Source organism: Sceloporus undulatus, chromosome 4, assembly GCF_019175285.1.
Source record: "Sceloporus undulatus isolate JIND9_A2432 ecotype Alabama chromosome 4, SceUnd_v1.1, whole genome shotgun sequence".
Lineage (NCBI taxonomy): Eukaryota > Metazoa > Chordata > Lepidosauria > Squamata > Phrynosomatidae > Sceloporus > Sceloporus undulatus.
Window position 1 is genome coordinate 75,802,343 of NC_056525.1, and position 26,160 is coordinate 75,828,502.

The 26,160-nt window shown below is 43.5% G+C and overlaps 1 protein-coding gene across 1 annotated transcript in view; it reads right to left on the reverse strand.

Annotated features, from left to right (window-relative positions):
- LOC121928626 (phosphatidylinositol 3-kinase regulatory subunit gamma) overlaps positions 1–26,160 on the reverse strand; it is a 345,443-nt gene that overhangs the window by 98,898 nt on the left and 220,385 nt on the right. The window lies entirely within an intron of this gene.

Sequence of the window (26,160 nt, forward strand, 5' to 3'; positions counted from 1 at the left end):
GACAGAATGGCTCCTTGAGGGACACCTGATGTAAGGGCCCTCTTATGGGAGCACACGTCTCCCAGCTGCACCATCTGGAATCTACCTGAGAGGTAGGAACGGAACCACTGGAGTGCAGTGCCCCCGATTCCCACCTCTACCAGGCGCTCCAGAAGGATACCATGGTCAATGGTATCGAAAGCCGCTGAGATGTCCAAGAGCACCAACAGGGACACGCTACCCCTGTCGATGCCCAGACGAAGATCATCGACCAAGGCGACCATGGCAGTCTCAACTCCATAGCCCGCCCGAAACCCGGTTTGAAATGGGTCCAGATAATCAGTATAATCCAAGATCGATTGAAGCTGGATTGCAACTGCCCTCTCGATCACCTTCCCCAGGAAAGGCAATAGCGCAACAGGCCGGTAATTATTATGCATCAGGGGGTCAAGGGAGGGCTTTTTGATCAGCAGTTTTACAATGGCCAATTTTAAGCTGAATGGAAATTGCCCATCCCTGAGTGATGTATTAATTATTCGGTGTAACATGGTTGTTACAGCTGCTCCCCCCTCTCCGTAGGTCTCAATCGAGAGCCAGACTAGTGTAGAGGTTTGAATGTTGGACTACGAATGTTGGAGACCAGGGGTTGAATCTTGACTCAGCCATGGAAACCCACTGGGTGACTTGGGCAAGTCACACTCAGCCTCAAAGGAAGGGAATGCCAACCCCCCCCCCCAAAAAAGAATCAGGTCAAGAAAACCCAATGATAGGTTTGCCTTATGATCTCCATACATCAGAAATGACTTGAAGGCACCCAACAACAATAAGAAGATCTCCATCATGATGGTTCTATAGTAGTTCCAGTATCAGAGACAATATATCTCTATATACAGGTGCTGGAAACTATGAGTGGGAGAATGATGTTTCACTCTTCTCCTGTTTGTAGGCTTCCCATAGACATTGGGTTGACCACTTTGTGAAAAGAATGTTGGATTAGTTAGAGCTTTCATCTGATCCACCACAGTTCTTATGGCCTTACTTGTGACTCCCATTTTATAGCAATTCTGTGAGGTCAGTTAGGCTATGAATGTGACTTGCCCAAGGCTTTCCAATGAGCATGACATCATACAGTCAAATATGTGCTACTGCCAGTTCTTACAAACACAGAAATACTCTTTGGAAAGAGTGCTTTGGAATGAAGCCCAAGTCCTTTGATCTTCAAAAAGTCCATCCACAATTGTAACTCAGGTATGTGCATGGCTTTTTAAAAAATCCTTTAGATAACCAGGAAGGATATTTGATCCATCCTCTTTGGCATGTGAAAAGCACTGAAGGTTTTGTCAGGTTATCGTTGCAATCAGTGGGAAGTCCTATTGGATTTAATGTGCTCGTGTATGTGTCTTCACGTCACCTGTTGACTTACGGTGACCTCATGCATTTCATAGGGGTTTCTCAGGCAAGGAATATGCAGAGGTGGTTTTGCTAGTTCCTTCCTCTGAAACAGAGCCCACAGCACATGGTATTAGAAAATGGATAATGCCTTCAGAGCTAGGAATTGTCACTTCCTAGGGGCAGCTGATGGGGAAACATAAATAGTTTCATATCCATTACAAACATGATGGGGAAAAGGGAACACATCAGTGAGATACAAGCTAGTTTCGATAAATTCATCAATGATCATTATATTCTGTTTTCTAGGCATGATTGCAAAAAGGCAGCAATAGCACACTCCTGCACCCCTAAGAGTGTACTGTTTTCTCACGCATGAGCCAACTGAATAAAAAAAGCATGAGAGAAGAGGTAACAATACAAGTCAGTGTGTGGACAGCAACCTCCTTACAATACTAGCACATAGCTTTGCAATGTAGTTGTGATTGGTGTTGGGGAGTGGGGGGGGTCACATGATTTGCAATAAAAAATCACAAGAACAGATGTCTGTGTGCATTTGGCAAGACCATAGTATCTTCCTAAGACTGATACTTTGTGACTGACTATTCACTAAGTGATACTAAGTCTGTGAAGTGTGTCTACTCTATTCCTCCTAATTAACATCTGATATCAGTGTTGTGCTAGGCACTGTATAGGACACAGAAGTAATACACAGCCTGATGAATAGCCTTACAGTCTACACTAACCAGGCAAGACCAGAATGGACAGAAGCTGGGGATTAATACATTGAGTACTGAAAAGTTAAATAACAGTGGAGGAACAAATCTGAGACTGTAGTGTTTGCAGGCTATGGGACTGAAACGTGCTAACATTTGGGGCAACTTGTGGTCAAAGAACTTCTGCAATACAAGATATTGGTCATTTTGTAATTATGGTGGGGGAATAAACACCACTGGGGTTGCCATGAGTCTTACTTTACAGAGAACAGTAAGTAAAGTATGGGTCTTCAAAGGACAAGTATTTTTATAGATAAAAAAAACAATAATGAAGGAGAGCAGCTGCCTTGATAAGTTGTTTGCCAACAGTTAGCATGTAAACAGCAGACCAAACAGGTACATACACGTCATCTTGTTACACTTTTCCTCCCAATGGTGAGCTGCATTATATTTCTATTTAAACTGAGTCAGCATGGTGCTGTGGTTTGAGCACTGGACTATGACTCTCGAGATCAGGGTCTGATTTCCCACTTGGCCATGGAAACCCACTGGGTGACCTTGGATGAGTCACATACTCCCAGCCCCAGAAAACCCTGCAATAGGTTTGCCTTAGGGTTACTATAAGTCTGAAATGATTTGAAGGCACACAACAGCAAATTCCTTTAAATGTCCACCAAATAAGCATACATATCTTTTATGCAAATTTTCTCATCTAGAGCTTGGTAATACCTTTCCTCCTTGTGGGGGTGGTGATTCATGTGGCTCCCTGGAAATGAGCCTTAAAAGCAATGTACTGTAATAGACTTACAGGCACTAACATTATATGCTATCACTACAAGTTCTCTTTTCTATTTGCAATAATTGGATGTGTTTTCCATGGAATTTACAACAGAGTAGAGCTGCAGCGTGATCAATGGGATCCTGGAATTTCAGCACAACTACAAACACTTTTCACTGATTTTATGACTCCACCCTTCTGTTCAATCCAAGCTTAAGCTCTCTTTAACTTCTGTGCTCATTTTATTCAGTAGGGTAGGGAGCAAGGGTACGTGTGTATACAATGGTCTTTCTCAATTTGTGTCTTGTTGCAATCAGCAGTATATATGTGTAAAGAACTGGTTACCAGCCCCAGGCACTGAAATGCCTAGTACAACACTGCTTTAAACAGGATGACCTCTGGGGTAGTGCAGCTGGTAGTATATGCTGTGACCGAAGGAGCCGAAAGAGGATGCTGGAAGCATAGCTTAGCTAGGTCAGCACAGTGTTGATGTATAGCTATTGACCAGCCAACAACGCTCCATGCTTACAGTGACATCACCCATCTACAGCTCATGCAGAGAGCTACTGTCAGCAGCCAAAATATACCCATGGTGCAGATCTAACTATCCTGTGCCATTAACACAGATGTGCAATTCCTCCTGTCAGTAAATGAGTTGGGCTGTACTCCTATCCACATCCCCCTTGACTGCTGGCTACTGTCACTCCTTCTTTTATACTCCTTTTCTACATTTTTGTAACATGATACCTGCACTAGCCCTATTGAAAGAGAATACAAAGTAAAGAAACCGTTGGATGTGATGAAAATGATTTTCTTTCCTTCTCTTCCCTACTCCTGCCACAGCTCCCACTCCGCCTCCACACATGCACCATCACCTATTTGCATAAACTATTAAGCAGCCAGCTAAATAGATGTGGCCTCTTTGGGCTGCAATCCAGTGCTGAGATGAGCTAAGCACACAGCACTTACTCTTCCATTTAATCAATTCCAGTGCAGCACATTCATTATTGTTGCCTTTAGCATTAATATGTCTCATAAAGCAAATGCTCCAATGTGTTGCCCAGGACTCAAGAGCTTGTTGGTTGGCCCTAGCACTCTCACCGCTCATATATATATATGGCAGCAGCTCTAATGAGTGTCTTTGCCTCCATGGATTTTGTATTTATCCACTGATCATCCCATTTCAGGGCTGAACCACAGACATCAATCCAAGGTGAGGCAAGAACTGTGAGACAAACAGCAGTGAGGACCAAAGAATATGTCAGAACCAAAGAATAAACCAGAGCAAAGAACTAAGGTTCAAGCCAGAACCAAAAGGATAATCCAGAAATAGAATCATAGATTTGGAAGAGACTACAAGGGCTATCCAATCCAATCCCCTCCTATGCAGGAATATACAGTTAAAGCACTCTTGACAAAAAGCCATCCAGCCTCTGTGTAACCAAACAAGGAAACTCTGCCACACTCAGAGGCAGCATATTCCCCTGTCAAATAGCTCTTACCATCAAGACATTCTTTCTAATGTTTAGGTGGAATCTCTTTTCCTGTAGTTTGAATCCATTGCTCCATGTCTTAGTCTCTGGAGCAGTAGAAAACAACCTTGCTCTATCCTCAGGATAGTATCCTTTCAAATATTTAAACATGGTTACCATAACTCTTAACCTTCTCTTCCCCAGGCTAAGCATACCTAGCTCCCTAAACCACTCCTTATAGGGCATGGTTGCCAGACCTTTCACCATTTTGGTTGCCCTCTTCTGTGCATGCTCCCCCTTGAATTTTGGTGACCAGAACTGTACACAATATTCCAGGTGAGGTCTGACCAAAGTAGATTAGAGTGGTGATATTATTTCCCTCAGCCTAGACACTAGACCCCTTCTGTTGCAGCTAGGAATCATACTGAACTTGGAGAAATTACTATTTTGGGCTACAGCTCCCAGAATCCCCCAGCTAGAATGGCCCCTGTGGTTGTCTAAAAACAAACTTCTTCTAAACTATGGTAAAGCTCAGGACAAAAAAGAAAGCCAAGTCCAAACCAGCAAGTAGCATCAAGGACCAAGCCAATGAGTCAGAAGGACAAAAGGACAATCAAGGCTGCAAACACTCAGGAGAACTTTGGTGAAACAAAGGCCAACTACAACAGGAAGCCAGTTTGTATTCTTTTCTGTCCATTAGGATCCAATGGTCAGCTTAGTTAGGCAGAGGTCATGCAGGGCCAGAGACAATTACAATTCATGAATCCTTTGTGTATGTCTGTGTTTATTAAGTCTACTGTTGTTGGTCCATGAGTTGCCTGTAGCTTGAAGAAACTTAACTGAGAATCTCCCACCTCCAGTTCAGCATTTCATCATAAGCACCACATTCACTCAGGCCCCATTCATACTGGGGTAAAAGACATGGAGGGAACTGGGATGATCCGGATGCCCCTCCCCCGAATCGCTCCGTTAGCAAGTGCCCACTACAAATTGAAATCGAATGCATTTTGACAGAAATCGAATGCATTCTGTAGATTGGCCGCTGCCAATCAAGCTATCGTCATGGTGACGTTTGCAGGGCATCGGGGGAAGTGTCCTCCCTTTTTAAAGAGCCAGGCACAGGGGTTTCAGCGGCTGAAGCAGGGAGAGAGATGCCTCTCTCTCTCTCTCTCTCTTTTTTTTATAAACCTGTGGGCTTTTGGGTCAGATCTGCCCCTGTCCCAGGCAGAGGATGGGATTGCCATGCTTTTTTTTTTTTTTGCTTTTAAAAGCAACATTAGCTTTCCCTTAGCTTCCCTTGCTGTATCTGCTCAAGAAGACAAATCATTCGCATATTTGCTCAAAAAAAATTGGTAAAAATGTAACATTGATTGTTTGCAACATTTGTAGCTTCTCCCGCAAGCCTGGCTCCATCTGCCTCTGGAATAGAAACCATGCGCATGTGCGCTAAAAAAATGGTTAAAAATGAAACATACATTCTGGAATAGAAACCATGCGCATGTGTGCTAAAAAAAAATGGTAAAAAATGAAACATACATTCTGGAATAGAAACCATGCGCATGTGTGCTCAAAAAAAATGGTAAAAAATGAAACATACATTCTGGAATAGAAATTGTTTGCATTTGAAAAAGGGGGGGGGGGTTGCCTGACATGAGCTCCGTTCATGACCTGATTTTTTTCCTCCTGCAAGGAAAGGAATGCCCAGCGACAGAGGGCTTTGGGCAGGGGATGCAGGGAAAAGAAGCTCCTAAAGAATGCCTTCCCTTGCTCCCTTCTGCCCAGGGCTCTTTCCTCCTCCCCCTCCCCTCCGATGAGGGGAGGAAATGCCTTGCCCTTTGCCCACCCTCTGACCTAAATCCCTCCCTCAATTTGCCTCGATCGTGATCGAGGCCAAAGTTCTCATTCCCAGGACCCGGCTTTTTAAAAAAGAAACGGTATTTGCGCCGATTTCAAAAGACCCGCGCTAGGGGCCATTTAACACGGAACGGGTGTGCAAGCCCCGGATTTGCTTGTGTGAGATTCGGGGTGAGTAGGAACTTCACGTGATTGAATCGGTTTCAAAACCGATTTTTTTTGTAATGTGAATGAGCCCTCAGTTCCCAGCAGGATAACAACACTATCTTCATCAGGAGTTACTCTACGTTACATTTTAGAAGATTCAAAGTTGACACACTGGGGAGTGTTCAGGAACATAATCAATGCATGGCAGCCACACACGTGCTATTCCTGTTTAAACATGAACCACTTGTATTCCCATTGCTCCTGCTTCAACCAAAATGGAAGCTTGATTAATTATACTTCAGACATGGCCTGAGTTATGAGGCATTCATCTAAACATGTTAACTACTGTTGTGGTCAATCAATCAAAGTGTTAAATCAAGAAAACAAGAGGGGATGGTTGGAATAAGTAAATCAAAGCAGTACAGAAGTCTAAATATGGCTCCTTTTTCAGTACTAAATTAAGATCTTCTATTACCAGGCTACAAAAATCCACATGCCCAGTAACCAGTGGCACTTGGCTTCTGGAAAGGCAGGGAGCAAGTATCTTCTCTTCTATAATCTTAAGATTTTGGATGGCCTACCTTTAGACAACAGCAATCCTATCTCTCATTGTTTCTCAAGAAGTTGCGAAACTTTATTTCAGAAATGGTAGCAGATTTTTGTAATTGTTGTTTGCTTTTTTTACTTTATCTTACAGTGGTGCTCTTAGACAGCAGGCTGCAGGTTGAATGACTGGCATATAAATATTTCAAGAAAAGTAATAGTGCAAGCCATCACTACTCAGAAGCAAATCTGATTGACTAACTGCTGTGTACTTATAGGATTGTAGCCAAAGTGTAATAATACAAAGAATGGCTTTCTGCCAAGTCAGAAGCTATGGATTCCAAGTCAGCAGGTACCTTGACATTTTTCAATTCACTGCTGTGTTGCCTGACAAGAAAGCACAGGGAAGGAAGCGAGATCCAAATGCACCAAAAAGAACAGGATCCCTTCTTTCTATAGAGTATGAAAGGCCTTCCTTTGTCACAATCCTACTGACATTTCAGTTAAGTGTTGCAGCTAGCGGACATGTGGTATAGCAGTGTAAGGAAGATGTACCAAGGGAAGAACTGTGCTCTTGGTTTCTTGGTAGGTAAGTCTTCTTCCTGTGCTTAATTGCTGAGATGAAGACTAGAGCTGTGGACTCATTACAGAGGGTGCATCCAGGCTCAAGGGCTACCAGTTCCTCACCCTCATTTTAGATGGCTAGTTGCTAGAATAATTTCTTTAACTGATTATTCTTGTTATTCACTCATTGAGTTTTAGTTGCAACCTCAGAGTATGCGTTCCAACTGACTTCCCATTGCCTGAAAATAGCTTGCCATTGCCCAAAATTGTTTGTGATCACCTCTCACGCAATAATGTGAAACCCCATGACTGTGTTCAGACCGACTTCCCATTGCCCAAAATTGCATGTGGTAGTCTATCACACAATAATGTTAAACCCCACGATTGTGTTCAGATTGCCATTGGATTATACTTCCAATTTCCCTTGTCTGATAACGTCCAGAGTGGGGAAACTGTGGACCTTTAGAGAGTGCAGGACTGGTAGGGCCAGTGCTCAAGAATTCTGATATGAACTATGAAACAAGATCTGCAGAGCTACAGGTTCAGTCACCATTTAAATGGGAAATTTTCATCTTGAGAAGTTTCTGTGTTGGTTCTGCTCTTTCTTGTTGAATACAACACCAGCCAAGCAGTGGTCAGATTAAGATGGGTGGGAATCATATGGCCTTCCAGACATTGTTGGCTCAAAGCTCCCACCATTCCCTGCCACTGCCTGTGATGGCTAGGGCTGATGAGAGATGCAGTCCAATAACATCTGGATGGTCTGTACACCTGTATAAAGAATGAAATGTGATGGAAGGAGTACATTAATGTGTGGGGATGTGGGAGAATGTGATTGTTCTGGAAGAGCAGTATACAAATAAAGTATATTATTACTATATTATATTATATTATATTATATGGCTTGACCTTGTTTCCTTTTAATTTTGGCCTTGTCCGTGGCTGTCCTATGACTGCTGGAAGGATAAGTGAATGTGGCCATCAGGATAAATAAAGGTGGTTGCTTTCCTTCACTTCTTTCAAGGTGGCAACCACCCCCAACACAATCTTTTATGTGCCTACTCAAAGTGACTGCCATGGAATGCAGGCTTACTCCCTGGGTAACTAGATTTAGCATTGCAGCCCAAATCTTCCAAAACCTTTGCTGGGTGACTTAGGCTGCACCTACACTGCAGATTTAATGCAGTTTGACATAGTTTTAATACCATGGCTCAGTGTGGTGGAATTCTGGGATTTGTAGTTTTGTGAGATATTTAACTTTCTCTGTCAGAGAGCTTAGATGCCACAACAAACTATAAATCCCAGAACTGAGCCGTGGAGATGTCAAACTGCAGTGTGGCAGCAGCCTTAATCCAAACGATTCACTTCTCAAATGTCTTTCTGATCCTTTAATAACCAGTGAGGCTACACAGGATGGCCACAGATATTTTTCCCAGTACCTGATGTGTTTGATGTCCATTTTCTCTATCTGAAGAAAAGAAATCAATGTCTGCATCAGCTGATGAATGTATTGGTTTTGCCTCTCCAAGGACAAGCCTTTTCAAATAAGATGGTGTATTTTAGCCAGCCTTCTGCAGCCACGTCATTTTAATTAAAAGTATACCGAAGAACTATTCATACTGGGGGCACATGAAAGGTTTCAACAACATGCCCTGGAGCAGTTCAAACTAAATAATGTCAAGGTGGGCCTTGGAGGGCACTCGGCTTACCTTTGATGGAGCCAAATAGATTTTTTACAGCAAAGAGTTTTGTTCTTTGGGAAGAATATTTGATGGGGATTACACTTGGACCACAAAGTATAGGGAGATAAGTCATTGGAGAAGAGGAGGAGGAAAGCCTTTCTTGTTTGGTTCATTAGAGAACTCAGGAGCATGGATATTAGCTTTAAAGAGAACAGACTGTTCCCTGAACATGTTTAATTTCAAAACATGTCTGGACCAGAACACAAACTCTAGACTGATATAGTAACCTTTGCTCCCACCTGCATTATCCTATTTGATAGCTCAGAAAGAAGACAAATAATTTGGGATTGATTAGAGAGGGAGAAAATAATGAATATTAAGGATATTTACTTTTTTTACATATTAATTAAACCAAGGGTCACCCCAGTGAACTTTAGAGACATCAGGCTTGTTGCATTTCCTTCTCCTTCTGCAGCAGAGGCCAAGAGAAGGACATAAAATTTCAGCCATCAGTCAAGAAAGTATCTTAACCATTTTGATTTACCTGTGAGGAGAAGCTCAAACATCATTATATATGAAGTTGTCAGCTTTATAAGCATCTAGTTACAGTTTTCCTTTCTTTTTCTTTTTTAAAGCATAAGTCTGAAGCTGGTTTTAGGAACGCATTACTTCAACGCCTATAGCAGTAATGGCAAACCTTTGAGAGACCAAGTGCCCAAATTCAGTGGTCTTCCCGCACTGGGTGTCACCTGGTAGCAGGGAGGACTTCTTGGGAGGTGGGACTTCTGACTTCTGAGAGGACTTCTGGGGGTGGGACTTCTGCCATCTGGGGTGGGGGGGACTTCTGGGGGGGGGACTTCTCCATGATAGTTTCACCTTAGGGTTACCATAAGTTGGAAATGACTTGAAGACACCACACACACAAGTCACGCTCTCTCAGCCTCAGAAATCTTGAAATCTTGCCAAGAAAAGGAAGAAGAAGGGGGCTGCCCCCAGCCCACTCCAACCGAAAAGCCCAGAGAGTCCATCCACAGACTGGGGGGTATCCCCCTGCTTCCTTTTTCCCTAAGAAGTTGGAGCTGCATTCCCACTGGACCCCAAAGTCTCCAGTGCCTCCCCTGGGTTTCTCCGTCATCTCAGCTGCAATCCCGAGGGTCTCTTGGGAAGGAAGGCGAGGTACCTCTGGGGGCCCCCTCTGTGGAAAGGAGATGGCCTTCCCCCAACCCCCCCTATATTTGGGGATGGACTTGGCTGGGGTGGATTCCTCCTCCTCCCTGGTCAGCCCCCCCTTCTTCCCCGGCCCTCTGCAGGAAAGGTTAGCAGCGTTGCTGGGGAAGTTGGGGGAACTTTATCGGGGTTGGGAATGTCGGGGTCTCTGTCACTCACCTTCCTTGGCCGGGGCTCCCTGGAGAGTGGAATAGAGGACAAGGAGGACAAGGAGGAGAAGGAAGCCCATGGTGACCAAGAGGCTTCATTACACCACACTAAATTACAATTCCCAAAATCCCACAGAATAGCAAGGTGTGGGTCTTCTGGCTGGAAGGGGCAGCCCGTCCAGCTGGACGTTCAGCCAGAAGCTCCTTATAGAATCATAGAATCATAGAGTTGGAAGAGACCACAAGGGCCATGCAGTCCAACCCCCTGCCATGCAGAAACTCTCAATTAAAGCATACCCGACAGATGGTCATCCAGCCTCTGTTTAAAGACTTCCAAGGAGGGAGATTCCACCACACTCAGGTTCTCCTGAGGCAAATCAAGCTGTGATAAGCAGCCAGGCCAAGTATGCACCCCCTGCCCCTGCCTCTACTTGATGTGGCCATCAAGTGCCCTCATAGACGGCTTTGCGTGCCAGACAGGGGATGCGTGCCACAGGTTTGCCACAACCTATAGCTTTCCTTACAGTGCTCTTCAATTCAACCAAATGTAGCCCATGGACATTTGAAAAGTATAGCCAGAACTAAGTGCTCCATCACCCGAAAGCAGGAAATGGCCCAGTGCTGTTTATGATGTGGACTCTGTGGTCAAGAGCTGTGCCTTCATAGCAGTTTAATCCATGACAACCAGATATGATGTGCATGCAGTTTACTAATCTGAAAGACAATGAGCTACAGTAAAATGTTGAGGGTTGTTACAGGCTCCAAGGAAATCAAAGTGGCAAGTTGGTCATGTTTTACTAGGTTTAGGGAACTGATACAGAGCCAGCATAATGTAGTAGTCTGAGTGCTGGACTAGGACTCAAAGAGACAAGGGTCGAATCCTCACTCAGCCATGAATTCCATTGGTTGATTTTGGGCAAATCACTCTCTCTTAGCATAAGAGGAAGGCAGTGGCAAACCTCCTCTGAATATATATATATATATAGGTATTGTGAAGTCGAAGGCTTTCATGGCCGGCATCCATAGTTTGTGAGTTTTTCGGGCTATGTGGCCATGTTCTAGAGGAGTTCATTCATAACATTTTGCCTGCATCTGTGGCTGGCAGAGACTGAAGATGGCAGTCACAGATGCAGGTGAAACGTCAGGAATAAACTCTTCTAGAACATGGCCACATAGCCCAAAAAACCCACAAAAAACTATATATAGGTATTGCCAAGAAAACATATATAAGGTTACAATAAGTAGAAGTTGACTTAAAGTCATGTAAAAACAAGGACAACAAAGAGCAAGGCTATGATAGGGCAAGCAGATAGGAACGAGGAAAAGCAAGCAGCAAGGAGGGTAGCTCAGGAGTTCTGAAGTTCAAATTCTTTTGAGGCAGTTTACCAATAATCTACTGTATCAAATAGAGTTAACAAAAAACAGAGCTGGTCCATGAGAAGGAAAACCAAGCCCCACACACCTAAAAGTCTGGAGGATTAGCCCAGTGGTTCTCAAACTTTTTAGTCTTGTGACCCCCTTTACATCTGGATATCATCCCCCCCCCCCCAATTGATACAGTATATAAAAAATATTTTGTTTGTTTAGTGTGCATATTTTCCTTCACCCATTCATATTTTAACATAAGGAAATAGCGTTCCTCTTTCTCCCTCAGGCAGAGGCTCCAAGCACCCTCCTTGCCTTTCTCTTCCCCTCCAGGATAGAAAAGATTTGGTAAGCAGAGGAGGGGGAGCAGGGCCTCCAGTCATTGCACCCCCCCTTGAGCAACTCTTGCATGCCCCCAAGGGTCCCACTCCACAGTTTGAGAACCACTGGGTTAGCATGAATATTCTTTGTCCAATCCTTTAAAGCCTTGTGATTCTGTGGTTGTATTCTTGAGATCTCAACAACACAATTATTTAAATAGTCAAACCTGCCAAGCAGTGCCTGGTTTTGCTCTCCTGTAGCTGGAAAGAATAATTTGGAAATCAGGGCTTAGCCTTTTTTCCTCTTCCTTGTGGGAGATGATGTCATTACATCTTCTATGAAGAAGTTGCAGGTTGGGTTTAATGCAGCTGCAGCTAGAGTCAGAGCTCAGCTTGCCACATTAAAATTATAAGTGAAGAAAAAGCTTCCCCCCTTTCACAATATAACAGTAACTTCTTATTTACTTGTACAGTTTTTCTTGTATAGCTATTGGATGTGGCCTCACTAAATGCTGGAGAAGGAATATCACATTGTTCAAATGCTGGTTTATGCTGTGCCTGGTGCTGCTGTGACCATGTGTTCTGTTGTTGTGAGTGGCAAAGTGACACTGAGGTGGATGGGAAAGTGTGCCACAGGCCAGCACTTTTTAATAATCAGATGTTTTATAGAACAAATAACAGTATACATTGTTTACTACTTTTGAAGAATAAGAAAGTAAAGAGCTGCTTTTAAAACCTGTAGCTAAAATGGAAGATAATTACTTTGGAGTCTTTAGGACCTATAAATAAAACTAATTACATCTAAGAATTAACTTTATAAACTCTCCCTTTCAATCAGTCAACATTTTGTGGCTACTTGAGACACTCAGGCTGCTGCCACACTGCAGAATTAATGCAGTTTGACCACTTTAACTGTCATGGCTCCATCCTATGGAATCCTGGGCTTTATAATCTGTTGTGGCACCAGAGTTCTCTGACAGGGAAGGCTAAATATCTCACAAACCTACAAATCCTGGAATTCCATAGCATTGAGCCATGGCAGTTAAACTGATGTCAAACTGCATTAATTCTGCAGTGTAGATGTAGCATCAGTTCTCATGTTGCTATTTTTATGGTTTCTTCTCCCAGTTTTTTTTTAATTCTAAACACTGTATTTTATAAATCTGTTTTGTACCTTTGCTAATCTTTAAAACTTGCTGACACATCCTTGTTTTAAGGGGATAGAGCCATTTTAAATATACAACCTAAACACTAATAATATAGAGCATGTGTCTATAAGGCTAACAAGCACACACCTCTATCTTTATTTGGTACAACTGCCTGAAAGACAAAAGTTAACAGTTTAACATCACAAAGAAAGAAAACCAGATTGTGGACTCCTTAATATATTATATAACACTTTACTCATATTTCCTTTGCATAATAGATTCAGCTAGGGTTTATGTTTTCAAAGAATTTAGCTTTTTAATTTTTTTAATTTTTTTTTTTTTTTTGGCTAGGAGTATAGTGGTAAAAAAGCTTGGAGGAGAACTGAGCATAGAAGTTGGCTCTAGTGGTCTGTGTGCTAGCCAAGGCCTTGTCAATTTGAGCCTCAGCAGGAAGAATAGGAGTGGTACCCACATGTTTCACAGCAACCTCCGTCCTCTCCACTAACTGCTAGTAGTTGATAGCAAACCCAAGCAGTGTTAGTCTTGTTACTGCTTCTGATGCTTGAACTGTATGTATGGCATGGGTGGAGACTGATGTTAAGATATTCTATGAAAAAGCTGTACAAACATTGAAAACTAGTCCACTGAACAAAGAAAGAGGTGGTAGAAGGGGAAGGTATAAAGAGATCTAGGTACTAAATAACATCCAGAGTTATGACTGGGTCAAAGTTTTATTTGAGCTGTCCCATTACCTGTTGTATCACTCCAGCCTGGTTGTATCCCAGCATTGACTCAAATGTAGCTATGTTTCTTCCTTTTTCTAGTGGTTGTCCACACAGACCAAATAAAACGTCCTCCACCATCCTCCTAGCAAGCAGTCCAGATAATACAGGGTACAGCTCCCCATTTTTGGTCGAAACTGTCTGGACAACATCCAGACAGTTCAGCATTGAATCTGCCATACATATGAGTGTACACTGTTTTGTTTTATTTTTTAAAGTTACCTTTTGCTCTGGTTCTTCTGGAGCCCTCCTGGGCAACCTTGGGTGGCTGTTTACAATGTGTCTCACTGTGCCACCTGCTCTCCTCATGAACCACTCTCTCAGAGGCCAGAACAAGGTGTCCATCCATATAGTTGAGGCTGGGCACTTAATTTTTGGCTTCAGAGGGAGCAACACACAGTGGCGGGCGGCTGCCTGGTGTCACAATGTAGTGCCCAGGTAACAGGAGGACGTTGAGGCAGCTTCAGGAGCAGAATACTCCAGGTTGCTCTCAGAGTATTCTGCCCTGTGTTGACCCAGTCTTTTATCCTGTGAGATCATTGGGGCAGTACAGATGGGTGGCTAGAAGCCGCCCCTTCCTACTCCAGGTTGGTGCCGCAGCAGCAGCACGCTGCGGCACTGGCCCACTCTGTAAAAGAAGCTGCTTTGAGCAGCTTCCTGGAAGGGCCATCATATGTGTGCTTGTGCGCCATGATGACACCCCTTCCAGCCAGCACTGTATGGGCGCTGCATGCCATGAGCATCATCATGGCGCGCACTGTGTGGACGGTGTGTGCCATGATGGTGGTGGGGCAGCGGAACTAGGGCTTGGAGCATGTGAATGAACCGCACTAGTTCAGCTCTAGTACGTGATCAGGCCAACACAAAGTGCCAGTCTGTACTGCCTCATAGTGAGCAAATCCGGAAGCTCCTTTATATTGTGTTGTCCATTGGGCTACAGATCCCCATGTAACTCCCTGGATTATGGTCTCTGTGGCTGTGTTCTCTCAGTGCTTTGCATGGGGAAGGGGAAGGAAAGGCCTATCATTTTATAGATGAGGCTCTGGGGGGGGGGGGGGTCTACACGGCTCCATGAAGCTTTTGTCTTCTTTCTGGTTCCATGACCATGAGATTAGAGTTGTCCTGTTGGCTTGTATCAGAAAGAGGAAGTAACTCTTTTTCTAATAAAATAAAATAAAATAAAATAACTTAAATTAAATAACATTTTTTTGCAATAAGAAGCAAAAATTGTGTTACTTTTCTGCCCATGATGCCAATAGGTATAATTCACCAATGGGTATTATTCACAGTGGAATGGGAATGAATTGTCTATCAGTTATTCATTATTAGTAATGGGGAGTGAGAGGAGGAAGGGTCAGATTGGTGTTTGCTTCATGCTGCTGCTGGGAAGAATTGCTTAGCAATTTCTCTGGCATTTTTCTCAAAATTTCTAAAGTGGAATAACTGAATTGGCCACTTGAGGTAATCAGAGAGTAGTTTGCTGTATTTTCCAGTGGCACAATTGCAACAGTTAACAGTGATTTGTAACAAATAACTCAGCGAGTTGTCTTTCTGGACTGAAGTAACACTGACAACTAATCATCTGCTAAGTGATCAGAATAATGGCTAAACTAACCAGTTTCTTTTGAAAAGTAATATTCCATGCTCTAGCTTGAATTCCAGTTCTGCTGCTGTTCTAAAACCACAGTCTCCCACTGCAGTGCCCTGAGCTACCAGAACAAAGTTTCAGGGACACTGAAAGAATGACCATTGATGCTGCTACACTACCTTTTGTTCCCATAGCTGTTGCATTTCTTGAGAATGTACAATGAATTTACTTCCAATGGATATAGTAATGGCCACCAAGCTGACAGCTTTAAAAGAGTTTAGACAAATTAATGGTGGATAAGTCTTTCGATGGCTCCTGATAATTCATAATATCAATATTCTCAGGCTACATATTGGAGCAATATGCCCTTTAAACACCAGTTGGGGGAGGGAATATGAACAGGAGGATGCTGTTGCCTTTACATCTTTCTTGTGGGTTTCCCACAGTCATCTAACTGGGTACTAGGGGAACAGCATGTTGGATCTGATAGGCCTCTGGTCTGATTCAGCATGGTCTTCTTCTGCTCCCAGTGGTTTACAGTTAGGTTGGATTTAACTCTAGCACAGTGGAATCACAAGACCACTTTGAAGCAACTATGATATTACAAATCCACAGAGCTCTGATTAGAAATATACATGAACATAAATAAATCTGACAGATAGTGTCAATGTGTAGATTATTTTTCATTTCTTTATGAAACTTACATTTTCATGAGAGCAGGAAATTAGAGGGAGCAGACAATCATTATTTAATGACAGCAGAAGCTGAGTTTCAGATGCATATCTAGGCAAATTCTGCCAAGCATAGCATACATTTTTTCCTCATATGAAATGAATGCTGTCTTGGCATATACATCCCCTCTGAGAGTCAAAGATAAGAGAAAGCTGTGCAGGTCAACCCGAACATGAATCATTGATAAAATCTATATAATACAACACAGCCCCATGGATTACTGTATACGTACACAGAGGAGAGAGCAATGGCATCCTAACATTTACTGTAGCAGCCCATAACTGGCTGTAGGAGGAGACATAAAAGGGAACATGGATAATTTATGGAAATAATAGATTGAAGGGACAGGGGACATGGGGCTTTGGTATCACTTTAGTGATACCAGAAAGGTACTAATAATCCTGGTCTGGTTTATAACCTAGGAAGATGTTACACTGAGACCTACTCTGGATTAGACATTCCTAGAACTCTGTTATGTTATACATGTCTGCAAAATGTTGCCATCATTTTCTTCCTGATGGGCTCTTCCTCTTTAAGTTGTGTATATATGACAAGAAGGTTCAATATGGCCTTCTACAAGCTGGGAATAGCTGCATTTATTTAATATGTCTGGTGTGAATGGAAGAATATTTCTAATACTTGAGACAGCAAGAACCTGAAGTTGAAAAAATTAAAAGGAAGAAGAGAATTTTTTTTTCTACCTTAGACCTCCCACCTGACAGAGAACTGAAGCCCTTTCACATTACACAATTATAACACTATGATTCCAGTTTTACTACCATGGCAACATCCTATGAAATCTTGGGATTTATAGTTTAGAGGTATTTAGAATTCTCAGCGGGAGACCTTTCGTGCCTCAACAAACTACAAATGCCAGGCCTCCATAGGATACAGCCAAGGCAGTTACAGTGGAATCATAAAGAACTAACTGTATAGAGTGAAAGAGCATCTGGTGTGTAAGATACTATGAACAATGTAGTACAGTGTTATGTGTTACTGGTTGACTCTTTTCAGGGCTGGACTACAGGTTGCCATAACTAGAGGTGTCCTGGCAACAACACATTTTGAAGGGAGAAGAGAGAGAGAGAGAGAGGGGGGGGGGGGGAGGGAGGGAGGGAGAGCTCTCATACACGGCCCTCCACATTTATGTGGGTTAGGGGCACAGGACCCTCATAAAAACAGGAAAAAAGCCAATACCTCTAGTTTCCCCAAAACTTAACTCAGTTTGCATTCCTATCTCTATGGGCTAAGGAACCTAAGCAAAGCACTGCTTCCAATCTGACATCACTGGATTTAGTCTCATCTGTGGCTAGGTGACCAGCACCAGGCAAGGCTCCAGGGGTGAAAAGAGGAGTAAAATATTCAGTATTATTTTATGCATTTATGACTTACTAAACTTTTTCTGAGTTTTCTTTACATTTTCTAGCCTGTGATTTTCTGCAGTATGCCACTTTTTTTTAAAAAAAAAACAACCCTCATTTAATTATTTATTGTCAGCACAATTGCAAAAAATCAAATCTATAAAAGTTGAGATTCAACTCTCTGTGTGTGTGCTTGTGTGCATGTATAACAACTGGCACAGATTTTAAAAGGAACAACATGCAGCCACTGAAAGGAGGAGATTAATTATCTGATATATTAGTCCCAAGGAGACTGATTAGTGAGTAGGCAGAAATAACTGATCACTCAGTTCAACAACTGATTACTCTGGGTGGCAGTTTATCATATACTTATCACACTGCCATGGTTTAATCCCTGGATCCTCATTCCACAAGTGTGGGATCTAACTGTGGTGACTCAGGAAGACCCAGTCTTTTCTCTTGTAAGGAGACAGTGTGGTTTATTGATTAGAATGCTTGATATTAATCTCATATCCCAAGGATGCCTACACCAGTTGTATGGTTTTTACCTATATCTCACTATTGGCTCCACTAAATGTGGGGTTTTGTCCCACTGCTGGGACCATCAACTACTTTTATCCCCAGCAGGACACCAATGCTGCCACCACACATACATTATCTGAAACTAAGCTCTCAGAATGATATTGTTTCCAAAGACCAAAAGTGTGTGTGTGTGCGCGCGCGCACACACACACACACACTTATCTAGATAAATTGAACATAAAACAGCAGCTTATTTATATATAATGTTTAAAACTCTACACTCTCTTCACACTCTCTTCACTCAAGTTAAATCAGATCCTTAGCCTCATTTCTCTCAGTCCAACCCTAGTGTAACTGAAACCCATCTCAAACTGTTTTCCTTGTGCACTCTTCTCAAACTCCAAACTAATTTCCAGTCAAACTCAAATTAACTTTCATTCATTAACTGTCAGATGAAAATCTTTTCAAACATCCTGCCAATCATCATCCACTTCATCGCTCCATTTTCTCCACTCCTAACAGCTGCTCACATCATACTCACAAGATAAATCAAACAACATTTTTTAAAATGCAAACCGATGACATGATCCCATATGATCATATTGGAATGTGTATGAAAGATTGTTGCCCTTTCAGTTCCATCCTTATGGCATCATCCCCTTAAAAAGGGGGGGGGGTATCTGCAAATTTGGAGATGAACAAAAGTACAAAAAAGATTCTATGGGGGTGTTCTCACTTGCGATTTACAACGGTTTAAAATATACCGGTATCGGTTAAACCGATTCAAAATACAATGGGTGTTATCCCGCGTTCCAAATCGCTTTTTTTTCTTCGTTCTCATTTACCAACTGATTCGATTTAAGTGATCCGCTTTCGTTCCTATTCAAATAAAACGGTTTTAGCCTTATTTCGTTCCCACTCACCATTTTGGGGCTGTCAATCAAAGCGACGTCATAACGTCACTTTTAAATTTCGCGGATTTTTATAAAAGAGTCAATGAGGAGGCGCTCAAAGTGCCTATGGTGGGTTACAGACCGCCCGTTTGGGGTGGTCTGCACCTGCCCCTTTCCCCGGTGTATCGGGGCCTCAGTGGCTAGACCGGCAGCCACTGAGGCCCCGATCCGCCGCTTTCCGGGCTGCGGGGAAACGGCAAAAGGCCGCTTCCCCGCAGCCTGGAAAGGGGTGTCCTAGGGGCTTCAAGCCCCAAGTACACCCCACGGCGGCAGGGAGGAGGAGAAAGGGGCCGCTTGGCCCCTTTCTCCTTTGCACTGCTGGGCGCAGTCGTGTGAAGGCTGCGCCCAGTGGCACAAACCAGGAAGGAGCTCCGAAACGGAGCTCCTTCCTGCTCTGCGCTAAGGGCACACTAAGCGTCCTGGCGCGGAGCGACGACGTCACATCCGCGCCGCCCCGTATAGAGGCGGTGCGGTCATGATGTCATCAAGGCGGCGGCCGTGTGGAACGGCTGCTGCCATTTTGTGCGCGCAGAGCGCGCACTAGGGTTAGGGGGGTGCGGAAGCACCGCCCCTTCCTAACCCTAGTACACGCTCTGCGCATACTATATGGCCCATCTGTAACGGGCCTAAGAGTCCTGTAATTATTCGTGGGGAAGGATGGTTGAGGGAGAGAGAAAACTGCCTCCCCAAAGCACTTCTGCTAGGCTTCTGCCTTGGAAGAAAGACCCCAGAGAGGCTGGGGGAGGCTGCAGGCAAAGCAAATTTGGGGAAAGCTCCTTCCAGAGGAACTATGGGATGGGTTTTGCAGGACATGTCCCCGCTTCATGGCTCTACAGACAGCCAGGGAGCCCTCCAGAGAGCCCAGAGATCAATGGGAGAGGCTGCAGGCAAAGCGAATTTGGGGAAAGCTCCTTCCAGAGGAACTATGGGATGGGTTTTGCAGGACATATCCCCGCTTCATGGCTCTACAGACAGCCCAGGAAGGGAGCACTCTTTCTCCATAGATTCTCTTTCCAGGGTTGGAAAATGGGATCAAGGAGGAGAAGGCAGATTCCGTTTGGGAAAGAGAGATGGAAAGGCTCTATTTCCCCCGAGATTGCTGTGCATCCAGCCTCTCCTCTGTTACAAATGGTGTTCAATGGCTCTCCTCACACTGGGGGAAGCCTTTAAGATTCCTTTGACAGATGAATACACACACACACACACACACACACACACACACACATCTAGGGTTTCCTATGTCTCCCCAGATTGGGAAAGAGAGATGGAAAGGCTCTATTTCCCCCCAGATTGCTGTGCATCCAGCCTCTCCTCCATTACAAATGGTGTTCAATGGCTCTCCTCACACCGGGGGAAGCCTTTAAGAGTCCTTTGGCAGATGCAGGCGCTTGAGCGGCCGGGACTTCAGGTGCTTAAAGTGCTGAAAAGATTAAGCGCCTGTAAACCATTAAAAAAAAAAAAAATAAAAATCCTTCTCTTATTGAAAGACCGCTGCGGACAAAGAGGTGAGGGAAGCAAAGATGGCGACAGCCACGACGGATGAGGACAAGAAAGGGCGACTCCCCTGAGCCAGCCCATCGCGCTCTGCTCCTCCCATCCAGCTAACCCGATTGCAGAGGCTGATCGTTCCTATTTAAATACTCCGATTCCTATCCCGAATCAGTACATATAGTACATTCGACCCTTCTATTTTTTTAACCTGCTTTATAAGCCCCTACCGCGGATTTTAAAAAAACCCGATTTCCGATTCGGATCGTAGTGGAAACGATTGCGGGTTACTCTAGAACTGTTCTAGAGTTAATTAAGTTTCAAATAGGAACGCTATACCTTGAATTTGATTTGTAACCCGGAGTATAAGCCAGTGAGAACAACCCCTAAATAATCTTATTTAGAGGAGGGAAAGCCTTGAGAGAAGGGGAAAAAACATAAAACCAGCAAGAATGCCTGGAAATAGCTTTTTAAATGTGCCTTTTTCTTCGATCTTGAAATTAGGATCACAAAGCATCTTTTCACAAGTATGAGGAGCATTTCACCACACATAACTAAATATGTGTGAGTTCAGTTTTTCTTGCACTATGTGCACATTTGTATGAACTGTTTTTAACCTGGGATACAGAACAGGAGATAGTTCTTCTTGACTGAATATAGCTTGTAGCCACTAGAGGATTTATATACGAGAGCTTCAAGCAGTGTAGCACTCATTTATTGCTACCTCACAAAAGAAATGGGTTGCCAAAAAGAAGTCAAAATCTTCTTAGGATTTGCATATACCACACAGAGAAGTACATTTGGGAAAAAATGACTGCAATTTAAATAGAAATACAAAAAATCATAGTGGGAAAACAATGACTAGGTGAGCAGAGCTTTCACTTACACTCTGACCAACCAACCCAGACACAGGTGTCTATTTCTTTACACCAGCGTCAATATCTGGTATCTGAGTTGAGCTGATGAGCTAAGTAGCACTGAATGCTAACCCCAGTCTCTCCATTTCAGCTAGCTGGGTCTATGAGCCTCCATTTAAATTTCCCACAATCCCCCAAAGTGACAATCTGTTAGGGTATTCTAGGGCACTCCTAGTCCACTCCTTGAAGTGCTGACATTATCACATCAAGATGCTCATCTTTACTAAGTTCTCCTTCCACCCAAAGTAAGTCTAATCTCATACTCTCCAGGTAAAGGTAAGGTTTACCTTTAGTCCCAAATAATCCTCTGTAATCTGATTTGCTGAGCTGCTTTTAAAATGCCCTTGTTTTTCTCTTTCCCTTCCACTTTCCCCCATCAACCTTGGCTGCAATTCTTGAAAACTGAGTTCAAAGTGCAAAAATAGTTTGCACACAATTACTTCAGCATGGGGGACAGAAGAGGAGGGGAAGTCTTGCTCTTCCCAGTAGGTTCAGGCAAAAGCAATCTGCTGCAGCATCTGCTAGCTTGTCTTTTTATCCTCAGAAATAACTGTGGCCATCTTGCCCACACTCTGAGGTTGCTTGGCTATACGTGTCACAGTTTTCATCTGTCAAATGTTAGAGGGTATGAAACTATTCATTGGTTGTGGTGGGAATATTACCTCTCCACACTGGGAGATGCCAGGAATTGGATGTGGAACCTTCTTCATGCAAGTTCTTTATGTAAATTAGGCCCATCTATATATATAACTCAGTTCCAAGAGAAGGAATTACAAAGAGAATTATAAGATTATAAAGATTCTCTTCAGTACATTCAACTGTGTTACAGGAATGCGGTGTGTTCTCAATTCCCAATTCTCTTCTGTTGTTGAATGCTTTCAAAACTCTTGCAATAGGAACAAAGTGGGAACAGGACACAGCTGGACGAGGCTGGGCTGGTCCAACTGTCTGCCAGCTGGGAATGCATGAAAAAGCAGAGCTGGCATTACTGTTTTTCTTTTGCAAATCTTGACATTAATACTGTGAGGAATGGTTTTGTTTGAAAGCATGAGAAATGGAAATATGTTTTCCCTTTGGATGTTTTGGAAGTGAACAGAAAAGTTTTGGGGCAGGTAGGTGTTTCATCAAATGCCGTTGCCAATTCGTGGAATTGCTAAAAAGCAGGAACAATAGGAGAAATCTGCAAATAAAAGATTCTGCTCTCCTGCAAGAGCAGAAATTGTTAAAAAAAAATCAGGCAAAAGCAGCATTTCACTATAAGGACTCGCTGCAGCAGTAAACGTTCATTTAGAAAATATAGACTGAGCAGGGTGAAGTTGACATTCGAAAGTATAGAAGCAGTTCATAAGAAAAGGATGCTGAAATATACCCCTGCCTACACTTTTTCCAACACACTAAAATTCATCCTTGAAGCTGTCTTATGTCTGACAGGACTTACACAGAGCCTGCCTAGAAAAAAAAAGCACCTTCAGAGAGGAAATGTGTGTGTATGTGTGGGTAGCAGGGAGGGAAGTATGGGGAAGGGGAATGATTCAGCACCTCCATGGATTCGTTTTCCACTCAAAATTGCCATGATATCTCTGGCAGGTCTGGCACTATCATACCTAGTTAGACAAGCCTTCCCTAACTCTGTGCCCTTCAGATCTGTGGGACTTCCAACCACTGTTTCACAGGCATTTTCCTCTCCACTTGAAATCAGTGTTCACAGAATACCAGAAGATTTTGGTTTTCTTTCATACTTGGTGGAGATACGTACAGGCTCCATGTAAGGGAAGAGCACACTGTATTAATAATGGGGAAGAATACACAATCTAGATCAGGGTGCAGCAGTTTGCTTTTGCCTGAGCCTACTGGGAATGACAAAACTCTGCCTACTCCTGCACACTGAGGCCCTATACGGACGGGCCAAAAAGACCGGCCTGTGGGCAGAATCAGGGCGCAGTGTTCTGATGATGGATGCCCTGACTCTGCCCCCAGGGCATCATGATGCTATGTGCCATTCCAGATGGTGCATGGCATCATGGTGAGTTTCCGGCGCTGCATCCACATGATGCAGTGCCATGGCTATGGTGCTCTTTGGAGGGGCTTTTTGCGGCTTTCTTTTTGTGCCCTCCAAAAGCTGGATTGTGGCTGCGGCGTGAGATTGCTGCATCCCCAATCCGTCCAGGAAAGGGGCGGCCTCTCTCCGCCCCTTAGGGGTAATCTGTAGAGTCCCTGAGTTAACCGACTGCAAACTGTTTTTACACTTTGACCTCTATCTGTACCAAAGAAAGTAAGCCAAGAAAAAAGAGGAAAAAGTGAGAGGAGAGAGAAACTGGAACTTTTAAAAGCCTGCAAAACAGGGACAGTTGGAGGGTATTTGAATGAATTTAATAAGTAAAAGGGAATATGACTTCAGTTTTTACAGGAAAGATTTAAACAAAATAACATTTCTTTCACTTCTAGATCTGAATAAGGAGCAGTGTGGCAGTGTGTGTGCCAGAGAGAGAGAGAGAGAGAGAGAGAGAGAGAGAGAGAGAGAGAGGTGGTAGTGGTTCCTGTCTTTTCACAGCTTAAAGGTCAAGACAGCAGATTGTGGATGCCCAAAGACATCACAGTGCTGTTTCTGGCCTGGGGCTCCCTCCTTTGGGAAGCTCTGTTGCTGCAGCTGACGGCATCTTCTGAGTTTCTTTGCTTTTTGGGGAGGCAACTTTGACTTGACTGAGATTTGTTTAACTCCCCCATTCCTTAAATGAGGTTCACAATCATAAGGTGTAAGGCGATGGAAGAAGTTGCTATGTTCAAAGGCCAGGAGAAAATAAAACATGCTTTTAAAAATTATGCCCAATAAGCAAATTGTGATTTATTTTTTTAAAAAAAGTGTTTTAATTAATATTCTTTGGACATGGCCCAGAAGTGGATTATATCAGAGCTTGACCCATTAAGGTTTGAAAAGTTGTTGAATAAGCAACAGTGTTTAGGGATGGGCATTATGAAAGTACATCTCCACCCACAATTTAGCCCTGTGTGCAAGCAAGTGGACATGCTTGGATCTCAAGACTGAGGTAAATCATATTAACTGCTGTTTTCCTTTCTTCTTTTGTCTCATTTCTTTTCTTTCTTTCTTTCCTTTTTTTTTTGAGAGAGAGAGACATAGAAGGAAGGAGGAAAAAAGGACAAGCTTTGAAAGAGAAAGATAGGCCCAAGACAGGCCATTAAAAGGCAAGTTGTGGAAGACTGGCAAGAAGCACCTTCTAAACTATGGCCCGGAACAGACGGGCCTTTGTGGCACCCTCGTCACGTGCGAGGGTTGCCTGGTGGGTGGAGTGCCCACATGCCCGGCAACCTTCGCATGTGACCAGGGCGCAGCAGCTTGGCGTGTCCACCAGACGGGATGCGTAACGATGGCGTTGCAGCTGCGCCGCTTCCAGACAGGGTGGCGCAGTTGCGATGTCACCGTGCCAGCTCTGGCACTTTGCGGTGTCGCAGCACCACTGCAAAAAGGAGTTGCTTCTGGGTGCTCCTCTTTTGCTCCGCAGCAGCACCGTGCAATTTGGTTGCTGCAGTGCTCCTGAGGAGCAAAGAGAGGTGCCGGGGAGGTGCCTTCTTCTGGCGGTCAATACCCCACCAAAGACGTTCAAATGACACTTTTGCCCAGTGAAACATGACAGCTTTCCTCCAGCTACACTAAGCTAAGTTAGTAAAGAATGGTGGGGTGAAAACACCCCCTCCTCACACTTTACTTACTATGTATCTCTCAAGGTTTAAGAACCATTCTGATGGCTAAACATACCTAGTGGCTTCCCTTCAGCTTTCCTTTTTATATTTATTGCTAACTCTGTATCATTTTAGTTGCTCCCTACTGAATCCTTTTCCAGTTTGCTTGCATTCTTTAAAATATGCTGACCTAAACTGGCCATTTTCCAGCAAGCCAGTGCTGAGCTGAGGACTAATTTTTACCTCCTGTGCCTTGAATCGCATTATAGGCAAGTTCATCTGAGAGGTGTTTCTAAGGGCTATTAGCACACTGACTAATCAGACAAATGACTGGAAAGATGTCATTTGCTCACCAATAATTTGCCTGCCCTGCCAAAACAGAATTCATTTTCAACTCAGTAAGTTCTCCTGTAAGAAGGATGTATCATCGGGAGACTATGGGTTCAATGACAAATGCCTTGGGTGGGCAGTGAAGGTGTGGAGGAGGATCTATTTTTTGACAAAGTCATGGGAATATTTCACTGTGGGTTCAGTTTTAACTGAGGAAGCTTTAAGACTGTGGAAGTGGATATGATACACTCACCATGTGGTCCTGAATACACAGGATTGACAACGGCCACAAGTTCAAATAGTTGAAGGAATGAAGAGGAGACATTGTTAGCAATAAGTACATGGTACAAAAAACCATGATAGGCTCATTATAGGGTCATCATAAGTCAGAAATGACTTGAAGGCACACAACAACAACAACAACAACAACAAGAGCTTACTTTTGGCAGAATTAACAA